The sequence below is a fragment of the Cricetulus griseus genome (genome assembly GCF_003668045.3).
Source record: "Cricetulus griseus strain 17A/GY chromosome 1 unlocalized genomic scaffold, alternate assembly CriGri-PICRH-1.0 chr1_1, whole genome shotgun sequence".
In the NCBI taxonomy this organism is placed as follows: Eukaryota; Metazoa; Chordata; class Mammalia; order Rodentia; family Cricetidae; genus Cricetulus; species Cricetulus griseus.
This window is the reverse complement of record NW_023276807.1, coordinates 268,284,249-268,295,748: the sequence shown is the minus strand read 5'-3', so window position 1 is coordinate 268,295,748 and position 11,500 is coordinate 268,284,249. Positions and strand designations below refer to the sequence as shown.

Below are 11,500 nucleotides of genomic sequence, written 5' to 3'. Positions count from 1 at the left end.
ATTTGGAGAGCATACTCTCAAGCAGTTGGGGCAAGGGCAGTTTCTTGCCTAGCGGCTAGCATTGCCATCAAGCAAACTCTATAAGGAAGTTCTTCAATGCGTATCATCTTCTTTGAAGTAGATTGATGCTGCCAGGTGCAGACATATCTCATTGTCGTGAAAAGCCTTATGTTGTTAAAACATCTTAAATGTTGTATTCTGAAGATCTTTGAAGACCTAAAATATATCTGTGTTTAACCTTGAAAACATACCTAACATGGCCACAAGTTTGATTGTTATATGTGACTAACTGTTAACCTGCATTTCTTAATTATCCTAAGCAGTTTGTAATAACAGCTTTCAAGGACTATAACTTTTAAATGAGTTGCAAAGGTACAATACCTTAAACAAGAGTAGAAACATATATACATCATGTTGTAACAAAAATAACCTTAAATTACTATCCATATGCAAAAATCAATACAAATGTAAAATATTTTAAACTAGTAGTTGCTTTTTAGTTTAAAAGTAGATTCATCAATCCATCCTTTTATCTGATCATTCCTATATCCCCCCTTTTTGTCATCCCTTTTATTCCAGCATTAGATATGAGAGAAAGAGGGACAGAGGAAAGAAAAAGAAAGAAATCCGTTTTTTTGTTTTGTTTTTGTTTTTTTTTTTTGTCCAGTTAAGACATCCGAAGTTAGGGAGTTGGTGGGAGTTGTGTCTTCCTGTGTGAACATGGTGTGGACCAAAGCAGACTACGTTCCTAAGCCTACAGAAAAGTGGTGGCTTCTCGAGCCCCGAGGAAGGTGCTTGGCTCTTCCACCTTTGTCACAAACTCTTCATCGTGTTTGTCGAGAAAAGCTGGAAATAAGAATGCAGGAGGGAATCCAGTTTGTGTGTGCCCAGCTCCAAAGTGGCAAAAAGGCATTGCATAATTCTTCAGGCTGTCCCCTAAAGACTCTGGGAAAGAGAACCATGTTACAGAAGAAGCAGGGTGTGGTGGCTTAGGATCAGCAAAGAGAGAAGCATGTCCTTTGCGTCAGATCACACAGACGAAGAAAATGCATGGAACTATCTGAATAATGTCTTCAGTTTACTTAGGTATTCCGGGATGTAAATTTGGGTAGATGTGTTTGTTCAGTTGGCTTGTTGAATAGGCATTTAGTTAAGGGGGGCACTAAAATTTAGCCATTCAAAAGCAATTGGCTGTAAAGGGGAGAATTTCTATAATCTGTAAATTATAATTGCGTACTTGAATTTATAATGTCATGTGATATGTTGCTTCTATTACCTGTTAAGCTTCTTGCTAAAATGAACATTGCATGATGTTCTAATTACTAATCTACTGTCTTTGAGATTTGCTTAGATCTTTGTTCTAATGCCATTTTATGGGAACTTGATTATTGAAATAGTGTCACTGTTATGGCCTGTTTGCTTTAAAAAGTTGACTTAGTCTTATTCACATTTTAAAAAATCAGTATTAATTTTGAAAAAACGAAGAAATCCTTTAACTTCTTTTGTTTAGGTTCCTCCCTAAACAACTTATAACAGCTTATAACCAGCCCTCCAAATGAAAACTAACATCTATTATCCACTGAATGATCAAAAACTACCAACCCCACCTCCTGGTAATGTGGGTGTGGTATTCTCAAAATCACTTCCTGTTGTCTGGGGGTGATGGTGTCTTTGGGGGATCCTGAAAAAATTAGGATAGTGGTCAAACCCTAGGAGAGCTAGCTGTATCACTAGTCGTCCAGTCTCTGTGAGATGGGAAAAGGCAGGGGTTAACTGAAATCCTGGCTGGAGGAGTCTGTGAGGCTGGATCACCTGGGCTGTGTGTCTTGTCCTCATTGATGTCTGATCCTTTTGTTCTGAAAACACCCTACATATGTGCATTGACACAAACATGGAGTGTAAGGTGTGCACCAAGCAGATAAAGGTGGTTCTCTGCTCTGTGTTTGTGGAGGTAAAAGGCATCTGCCAACTTTGTAAGTCCATTTGGACCGCAGGACCAGACTGTCATGAGGACCCTGCAGCTGACAAGATTTAACATGCCTCAGCCAATCTCAGAACTGTTTCCAGGTAGAGGGATCAACATATATGTTGCCTGTCTTGTAGTTTTTCTTGTTTTCTTCCTTCATGTCTGTATGAAAGATTTTCAGAAGGTCTCTCCTATTCTAACCTGATCTTTATCAACCTTGTGGTACCCATAGCTTTTCTTCTCCTATGGAAACAAAAGCAAAACCTCTTCCCTGTGTAACTAATACCTGTTGCTACTCTGAGGACAATAAATCTTTAAAATATACAGGCTGATTTAATCCAGTAGGTTTTAATTCAGTAGGGTTTTTTGTACAGTCCAATGTATATCAGTGGCTGTTGTTTTTTGTTCATTAGCATTGAAATATGTAAAGTTAATAAAGCACTATATAGGGTCCAAATGCCCTGTGTTATATTATTCCCCATCCTTACATGACTTATTATTTTTTATATTACTTTATTCTCTCTTTAAAGATTTCCCTTTATTATTTTCAATCTGTTTTTTATGACAATCTATACCCATTTTCTTTTGTTTCTTCAGCACCTATGCACATTTTCAAGCATACTGTATCTGTTCAGACATTTGCTTGGTCTGGACCTGTCTTTCTGCATGCCTGCAGCAGTTCTCTGAATGCATGAGCCAAGCCTTAAAGGGCCAGGCCATGCACCATGACCCACTGGACAGAAAAGGGCAGTCACAGGCCTTGAGTATTCACAAGACTGCCAGTGTCTGCTCACCATGACTCCAGGAAGGTGCTCTTTTGGCCTTTCTGTGCATCTGCAAGCTCCTTCTGCAGCTCTGCTTAGCTCTTGATGCTAGCCGCAGGCTCCACCCATCTCTGGTTTGTGAGACCTGAGCCTCACACCTGTGGGTCGCATCCTGGAATCCTGCCTACCTGCCCCACCTGTAGGAAGTTGCTAGGCTCACACTGTGGCAAGCATTTCTACCTAGTCTTCTGAGGCATTCTCATAGACCCGACTCAAGTGTTCAGCTGTACAGCAGGGACTCTTAAAAGAGCCTCTTCTGCCCACCTCCGAGAGCAACAGGCCTGCCTGAGAGACTGCAGTTGATTAGAAAGCCATGTCTGGTTCTGTGTCCAGAACTTTTATCAGCTTCCTCAGGCCCTATGATTGGGTATACGCGCCTCCATGTTGGAAGCTGAATACAATGGGTCTTTTCTTTGGAATGCCAGGTGCTGAATAATGACATGGAGATTTCTTCTTAATTATGAAAGCTTGATCTTAGCTTAGGCTTGTTCCCAACTAGTTCTTAAAACTTAAATTAACCATGTGATCATCATGATCAAAGTAACTTGGGGAGAAAAGGATTCATTTGGCTTACATATCCTGAATCAGAGACCATTGAGGGAAGCCAATGAGGAACTCAAACCAGGCAGAAACCTGGGGCAGGTCCTGATGCAGAGCCCATGGAAGGGTGTTGCTTGCTGGCTTGCTCTTCGTGGCTTGCACAGTCTGTTTTCTTACAGACCCAAGGACCACCAGCTCAGGGATGGTACTACCCACCATGCCCCCCCCCATGAAGACATTTACTCAATTGAGGTTCCCTCCTCTCAGGTGACTCCAGGTGTGTTAAATTCACATAAAACTAGCTAGCACACTCACAAAGATCTTCCAGGAAGACAAAGGATAGAGAGATTCAAAGTTCTAGCAGACAGATCTGGTTAATTTAGTAACCACATAATGGTTAGCCAAGAAGCTGCTATATTTCTATTTTGCGGTACAATGCCTGATGGAAAAATTGAGGGAGGGAGGGTTTATTTTGTCTCAGGGTTTTGTAGATTTTACTTCATACTCCTTGGTTCCACTGATTCTGTTGTGAGACAGAGAACCCATGGTTACAGAAGCATGTGGCAGAAGTTACTCATGGCCTGGAAAAGAGGAAGAATGAAAAACAGAAGGGACCAGGGACCAGATGCAACCTTCAAATGCCACTAGTAGTAACCTGTTTCCAGCATGTGGGTCCCACATATCTCTCAATGCCACGAGCTAGGGAGCAAGTGTGTACATATGTAAGCCCGTGAGAGACTCTTCACACCCAAACCTTGGTGAGTCACAGTGATGACGACGTTCACGCATTCCTGGGTGGAAGGGAGCCCTCTCACCCTCATGTGACCTCTGTGCAAGGACTCTTCTGGCATGAGGGAGGGACAACAAGTAAATTCTGTAAGTGCTGATCTACACAGCCTCAGGAGGTAGTAGGGGAATCTCAGAATGAAATTGGAAAGTTCAGTTGAGACACTGAAAACCACAGAATTACAGGACGGTCAAGTGTCCTAGACTGGAAGTGTGGTCCTAGGCAGGCCTCACCTGAGAATTCACTGGATCTGAAATCCAGAAGTAAAGTCAGACAATACACATTTTACCCAGCCCTTCAGTCAACTGTGATGCACAGGGTATTTTGAAACCCCCTTCAAAATCTTTTGTTCCAATGAATTCCCAAATTTTAGGTGAAAGGGCAAAAGTAAAGGCTTTTCTACCATCACACAGCTGAACTGGGGGGGGGGGAGAAGGAAAATTGGCAGTTTGCCCATTACTTAGAAAAAAATGTGATTCTGAAGGAAATTCCATCAGTGTTCCCATCTCAGGGCTGGGGTATAGCTCAGTGGAACTGCTTCCCTGGTACAAGTAAAGACCTGGGTACCACGCCAACACTGCTTAAAACACGACTCTACACAGAAGTGTGAAGTTGTGCCTGGCAGCTAACGCTCATCAAAGTGTTCATTGTAACGTGTGTCCTCACAGAAAGATCACTGGTGAATTTTTCATCCACTTCTTGAGCAGGCAGGGCCCTGCCTGAGATAGATTCAACAACACCCAGTGCCATGCTCTTCTACATGGAATAGTTCTCCCCATCTCCACTGAGGTAGCTCCCAGAGTAGGACGCAAAGGATAAAGCCATTGTGAAAGCTGGTAAGAGAAGACCCTAAAGCTACACACTTCAGAGAAGTCCCAAACCTTGCATTGCCACAGCCTTGGTCTGTGAAAGAGTTCTCTCTTGGAGAAGGATGGAAGCTGAAGACCAAGCTGATACCAGCAAAGGTTTGAGAAACAAAATCGAGCTCGAGAAGAGAACTGAAGACATATAAACGGCCAACATGGAAAGGATGTAAAAGTTAAACTGCCGAAAGCACCAGCTCTCATCCTCTTCTTCCATATGCAGAACCCTTGGTGCTTTTGCTTGCAATATGGCAGGTTGCTCTTTTGCGAGAGTAGTTTGTTCTACAATAAGAATATTACGTTAAGTGATTTTCTTTTTCTTAGAATTACTTTCTTCTTAAAGAAACACGTGGACCAGGAGTCAATAGGAGCATGTTTTATTGCTCCAGGAACATCTAGCGCATCTGCAAGAGCTCAAGGCTTGTCCTATTATTAAAAGATTTTATTGAAGAGCAACAGCAAACAAATTAAATGATGCAAAAATCTTACAGTTGCACATAATAAAACACTCTGCAATTAAGCTATTTACCTGAGAGCCACATGGAAACTGTGATTAAACAATTGATTTTCGGCTCTTTTTGGTAGTACACTTGAATTGTGGAGAAACTCCAAACCATAAGAACATTTTTGGAGCCCAAGAAAAAGTATTTTGTCTATATTTAAACTACTAGTTCATATCTCAGTTAACTGAATAAAGATTCTGTGATAGGAACTACAAATTCCAACTCACTAAGAAATTTGCTACAATTATTGTTACACATACACACACACACACACCACACCACACACACACACACACACACACACACACACATATACACACACATGCACACACCTGTGTCTGTATGCCTGTGTGTATGTGGTGTGTGTGTGTATGTGTGTGTGTGTGTGTGTGTGTGTGTGTGTGCCACAATGAATGTGTGGAGTACAGAGGGCAACTTATAGAAGTCTTCTTCCTCCTTCCACTTTGTGGGTCCTGGGGATGGAACTCAGGTCATGGAGTCTAACAGCAAGTGCTGCTACCTACTTCAGCCATCTCACTGAGTAAAACACCTGAGTATCTTAAAAACATCTTCTAGCTTTGGGTGAAACTCTCTTAGTCAATTTTAAATAGACTGGTCTTAAGAAAAGCATAAAATCAGATACACTATAAAGATTTTAAGTAATACTGTAGTACAGTTGTTACATATATAAAGAAAAAAACCTCACCTTTTCCCCTCGTCACTGCTTTTCAGAATCAACAATAAATGCAACAAATAAATAAATGCAACCTGGCTTCCTAGTGTGTTATTTAAGGTTGCTTAGTCTCTTTGAATAACACTCTGTTTTTCAGATTTGAAGACTGCCTTCTTCGCCTTTGCTCTGTTTCTGTCTAGTGTGATACACCAAGGTGACAAAGAATAGCAGGGGTTTAAGGACAGGGTCTTTTCCTGACTCCGTGTCCAAGGTTGTCTCAACCCCTGCATCTTCTCCATCTGCGGATGCTATGACACCCTGAGACATGATCCTGACCCCACTAACCTCTGTGAGAAGCGGTGCACCCTGGAGATTACTAGGTCAGTGTGGCTGTCTTCCAGGAGGCTTGTCGGGCCCATTGACCAATCTGTACATTTCTTCATAGGCCTCTGGTGACTATGGAGTGTCTTCCTGCCTTCCCCTGTGACAGAAACTGAGTAGCACCCTAAGCACCAAGCTTGGGGCCTCCTCTGTCACCTGTGTGAAGTGTGGCGGCAACCTTTCCCCGCCTACATTGCTGTCCAAGCAGCTGACAGTCCCTCGTGTCTTCCTCCTCTTTCCTGGCTAATACTGACCATTTCTTCAAATGACCAACAACAGAAAACACTCGTATTGACTATCAGGGGATTTTATCCTAATTACAGCAGCATCGCCCGGCCACCATCGCCCAGCAGCATTGCCCTTACTAAAATAGTCAATGCACTGAAGTGTGGCCTCCTTTCCCCTACTGCTGTCTAAACTTACATTTCCCATTCATCTCCCAGGCCAGTGGTCTCCATCTAATTACACAGAGTTGGCATCAGGGAGGAACTCCTTACAAACCAAGCCCACCCCTGCCCTGCGAACCCCTTCCTAGGCAGACCAAAAAGTAAAAGTAAGATACAGGGCTCTCTTCCCCGCATGAATTTACAGTCTTTGATCTCAGCCAAATGCCTCAAGCATTTGAGAAGAGGAGTAGGGGGCTGGGGAGAGGAGTGGGGGAACAGGGGAGAGGAGAGTGAGGGGCTGGGGTCAGGAAAGTGGGGGGGCTGAGGACAAGAAAGTGGGGGACTGGGAGAGGTTAGGGGAGCTGGGGAGAGGACAGGCAGCTGGGAAGAGAAGAGTGGGAGCTGGGGAGAGGATGGTTGCCAGCTCCAGCAGTCTTACAGCCAGAGAGGAAGGCTTTGTGTTGTGTTGCACCAGGGGCAGTACAGTGAAGTCAAGAAATGATGACAGTTCAATGTGACAGACATGCCAGTTTCTCTAGTTTGAGAATTGCAAAATATACACATGAATGGAAACATCATGTTATTTCCGTAGATGTATATAATTTCTGTTGTAAAATTATAAAGAAAAAACAAGATGACTATAAATATAATATGCTTCTTTGAGTTAAGAAAGGGAAGGAAGCAGAATTTGTGTTCATTTTTATCACATTTTCATAGAGACTAGAAAATATCTGTACATAGTCAGCAAAGTTTTTGTTAGTGAAGGTGTGGATGAAACAAGAATATACCTGTTTATATAATTGTTTTTCTGAGACAAAGTCTCACTCTATAGCCCTAGGTGGCATAGAATTGCTGTGTAGACCAGGCTTGCCTCAGTCTCACAGATATCTGTCTGCCTCTGCCTCTGCCTCTGCCTCTGCCTCTCAGTTCTGGGATTAAAGGCGTGGACCATCATGCCCAGCTCTATGTCTCTGCTTTTAATATTTAAATGCTTTAACTCCTTTCAAATAAAGAAAGGAAAGGGCTTTACTTTTGTTCCTGTGGTTCAGTGGTCCTGAGGACAAGAAAAGGAGATACATGGAAACAAGTTCACCTTGGCTCTCAGCCACACCCTATCACCCAAAGTCTCCAGAGACATCCAATGGCACCTGGGATCAAATAGGATGAGCCCATTTAGATGAGCCCACCCCCCCCCTCTGCCCACACCCCACTAGAGACCCAGCAGGTCCTCCATTTCTGACACCCTCTCCCCTCCTGCCCACTGCTCATCACCTCCTCATGATGCCACACCAGCTTAAAATGTGTCATCTGTCACCACCCTCCTACCTTTCTATATTCCCAGAATTCACCAAAATAAGATGTATCTCCCTGTGCCACAACAAACAATGTTTTTTTGTTTTGTTTTGTTTTGTTTTGTTTTGTTTTTTTGTAGTTTTCTATCTTCCTGACTATTCCTGACTGGAAGAAAAGCATTCTGGGAGATGTAGTGTTGTCAAACAACAGAACAAATGCTTTTCAGTGTTAACTACTTTTAAAATAACAAGATGAACACAGGGGAAGGCTTGTTGGATTACTTAAACCTGTAAATTAAAAAAAAAAGTGTGTGTGTGAGAGCACACATGCTTTAGTAAGCAAACATATCAAAATTACAGTAGGATAATGGGCTATGTGTTAATAGTAGATGAGAATCATTTGTACCTGGCATGTACTGAGGATGCCAACAATGCCACAGGCTGCTTGCTCAGGCCATGGGCAAACTTAGCCCTCACTCTTAAGTAAAGCGAGGGATCCCTCCTGTCTATGCAACGAGTTTGCCTCACAAACTCTGCTAAACAGTGGTAGTCTTTAACCACCTCTAAACCACCAGTGAATTCAAATCAGGTCACACAGTCTCTATAGCTGTGACAGAAGTCCATCTGGTGAAGGTAAGTGACCTTCTCAACTAGAAAAAAAAGAGTGGTTTGTTGCCACATTCGTAGAAGGGGTGGAATTCCATCAGTAGATCCTTTTCTGTTCTTATAAATAAATAAATAAATAAATAAATAAATAAATAAATAAATAAATACACAGAGAACAATGCAATTCTTCATTCTTCCATGGTGGAGTGAATGGTCTCTAAATGGACTTTTAGTTTGTATTTTAGAAAGAAGTTTGTGATTGTGAAGTACGACTGTGTCCCCTGACTCTTACACGAGCTCTGCAAAGTGTGACCAACTCACAGAGCTTTAGGAACTAACTTCTGCTTCCAGAAAAGTGCAGCCATTTTGAACCACTAAAATACTTACTCTGATAACAGATCAAAAAACCAAATAAACCCAGAACAGAATAACTTAATTGCTCAATTCCCCAAAGACCATCTGTTATTTTAATCAGCTTTTAGCCACTAAGAGCCATGGCCACTTCCGGAGATCAACAATCAGTTTGCTAATTCTCCAGTTCTGGCTCATCAATAGTGATCCACAAAAGACATTTTTTTTTTCAAAGCCATCAATTGGCTTAATTGGCTGCCAGGTATGAAATGCGGCTCTAATGAGAGAATTAATTTTTTGCAAGTTGCAAATCCTTTGAAATTGGAACCCAGAAAATTATAGGTAGGAGTGACTTCTTCCTTTCCTAATTACGCAGGCAGCATTGTCTTCTCTCTCCGGCTGGTTTCTCAGAAACTGAAGGCGGCCTTCCATACAACATAATTTCATTTTATGGGCTGTAAATTCTCTCAGGCCACCCGGCTATGCTCCCTGGATATAAGCGCATGGCCTTGCCTTGCTTTCCCCATTGAAACGTGAAACCAGCCTTCCCAAAGACTCCATATTTAACTATTAACCATTAACAGCCGGGAATAAAAGTCCTTGGCATAATGACCATTTTCACAAAACTAATTCCCTTAGATAGGTGTGTCCTCATGGACCAATAAAACCTGCCTTGTCCTGTCTGTGTGCAGCGTCACCTGCACTGAGCCGAGCCGGCTGCAATTGGGAATCCCAGCTGGGCGAAAGTGGGAGGCAGAAGGTTGCACATAACCATACTTTACCCCGAGTTTCCTCGGGCCTTTCATCTGAAGATCTCAGAGCCCTTGACAAACACTAATTAATACTCAGGACACCCCAGGAGGGAGGGATGTATTATTATCCCCATTTCACAGATGAGGAAACTCAAGGTTAAGTTGGGTAAGCTGTGCCTATGCCAGCCTTGCAAGGGGCTGCCCTGGAAAGATAAAAGCAGCCTTCTCCTCCTCCTTTTCAACCCCTACCCCTCTACCCTGTGAAGATGTCAATTAGAAATGGGATTACAATTAAACAGTTTGACTGTACAAACAGGAATGTGGTCTTGGATTCCTCAACTTTCCTATAAAAATAAATACATGAATCAGCCTTGTTTCTTAGACTCTGAGGTAAAGAGGTTTTTTTGGGCATGGAGGAGAAATACATGTTGAGATATCTGATGACATGGTCAAAATCATTTCTTTTTTAAGATGGTGACACTGATTTTTGAAGGCAAAGAACTAGTATTTTAGGGTTCCTAGTGCAGCGCTGTGCATCTGGGGCACATCACTCAAGGAAGCTTAAACCAATGAAACCTGCCAAGGGCAGGATGCTAAACTAGTTTGTGAAAGTGAATGTGAGTAAGACTGTGTGTGTATGTGTGCAATGTATGTGAATGAGTTTGTATGTGTGTGTATGTGTGTATGTATGTATGTATGTATGTATGACCGTGAATGTATGACCGTGTGTGTGAATGTGCAAATGTGTATGAGTGTTTGTGTGAATGTGCATATTGTATGTGTGAGTGGTGTGTATGTATGCATGAATATAAGTCTGTGTGTATGTGTGTGTGTGTGTTTTGTGTGTGCTAGCGTGTGTGTTAGTGTGTGTAGGTGTAGATGTATCTATGCGACTGTGTTTGTATGAGTGTGAGCTTATATGTGTTTATAAATATGTTCATGAATGAGTCTGCATGTGAGTGTGTACATGTTATATGTGTGTGTGTGTGTTATATGTGTGAGTGTGTGCAAACATTCCAGAGGTCTCCATCCAGTGTGTCTCCTCTGTCCCCCTTAGTTTCTGTTGCTTTGCTATTTAGAGAGTCTCTCGTTGGCCTGGAACTGTTTCAACAAGGCCGATTTGCCAGGGAACACATGAATCTGTGTCTGTCTTTCTACCTCCCAGCACTGAGTTACCAGCATGGCCACACACTGGTCATTTTGGTTTTTGTTTCTGTTTTTGTTCATTTGATTGGTTTGTTTGTTTTGTTTTAGTGTGTTCTGAGGATCCAGCTCAGATCTTCTTGTTTGTACAACACACCCTTTGCCAACTAAGCCACCTCCCCAGCCATGCTCCAGTCAGGGGTAAAATTTAAGGAGAGAAGTAAACAAACAGAAGAAAATAAGATGTGATGACACACAGGTTAAGGTATCCATGAGTTCCTGGGTGGAAGACCATCTAAAAGACGCGTCCTCATTTACAGAGATAATAACAGCTTTCTCCAGCTAAAGCCAGATGACTTCCAGCAACCTGTGCATTTAAACTCCACTCAAAATGCCCAAGGTGGGAGAGAATATTGTTCAGTTTATGGAAGAG

The 11,500-nt window shown here is 42.3% G+C and overlaps 1 pseudogene; it reads left to right on the top strand.

Annotated features, from left to right (window-relative positions):
• Window positions 1-720: 720 nt before the first annotated feature.
• On the top strand, window positions 721-1,102 carry LOC100767049 (annotated as a pseudogene).
• Window positions 1,103-11,500: the final 10,398 nt, after the last annotated feature.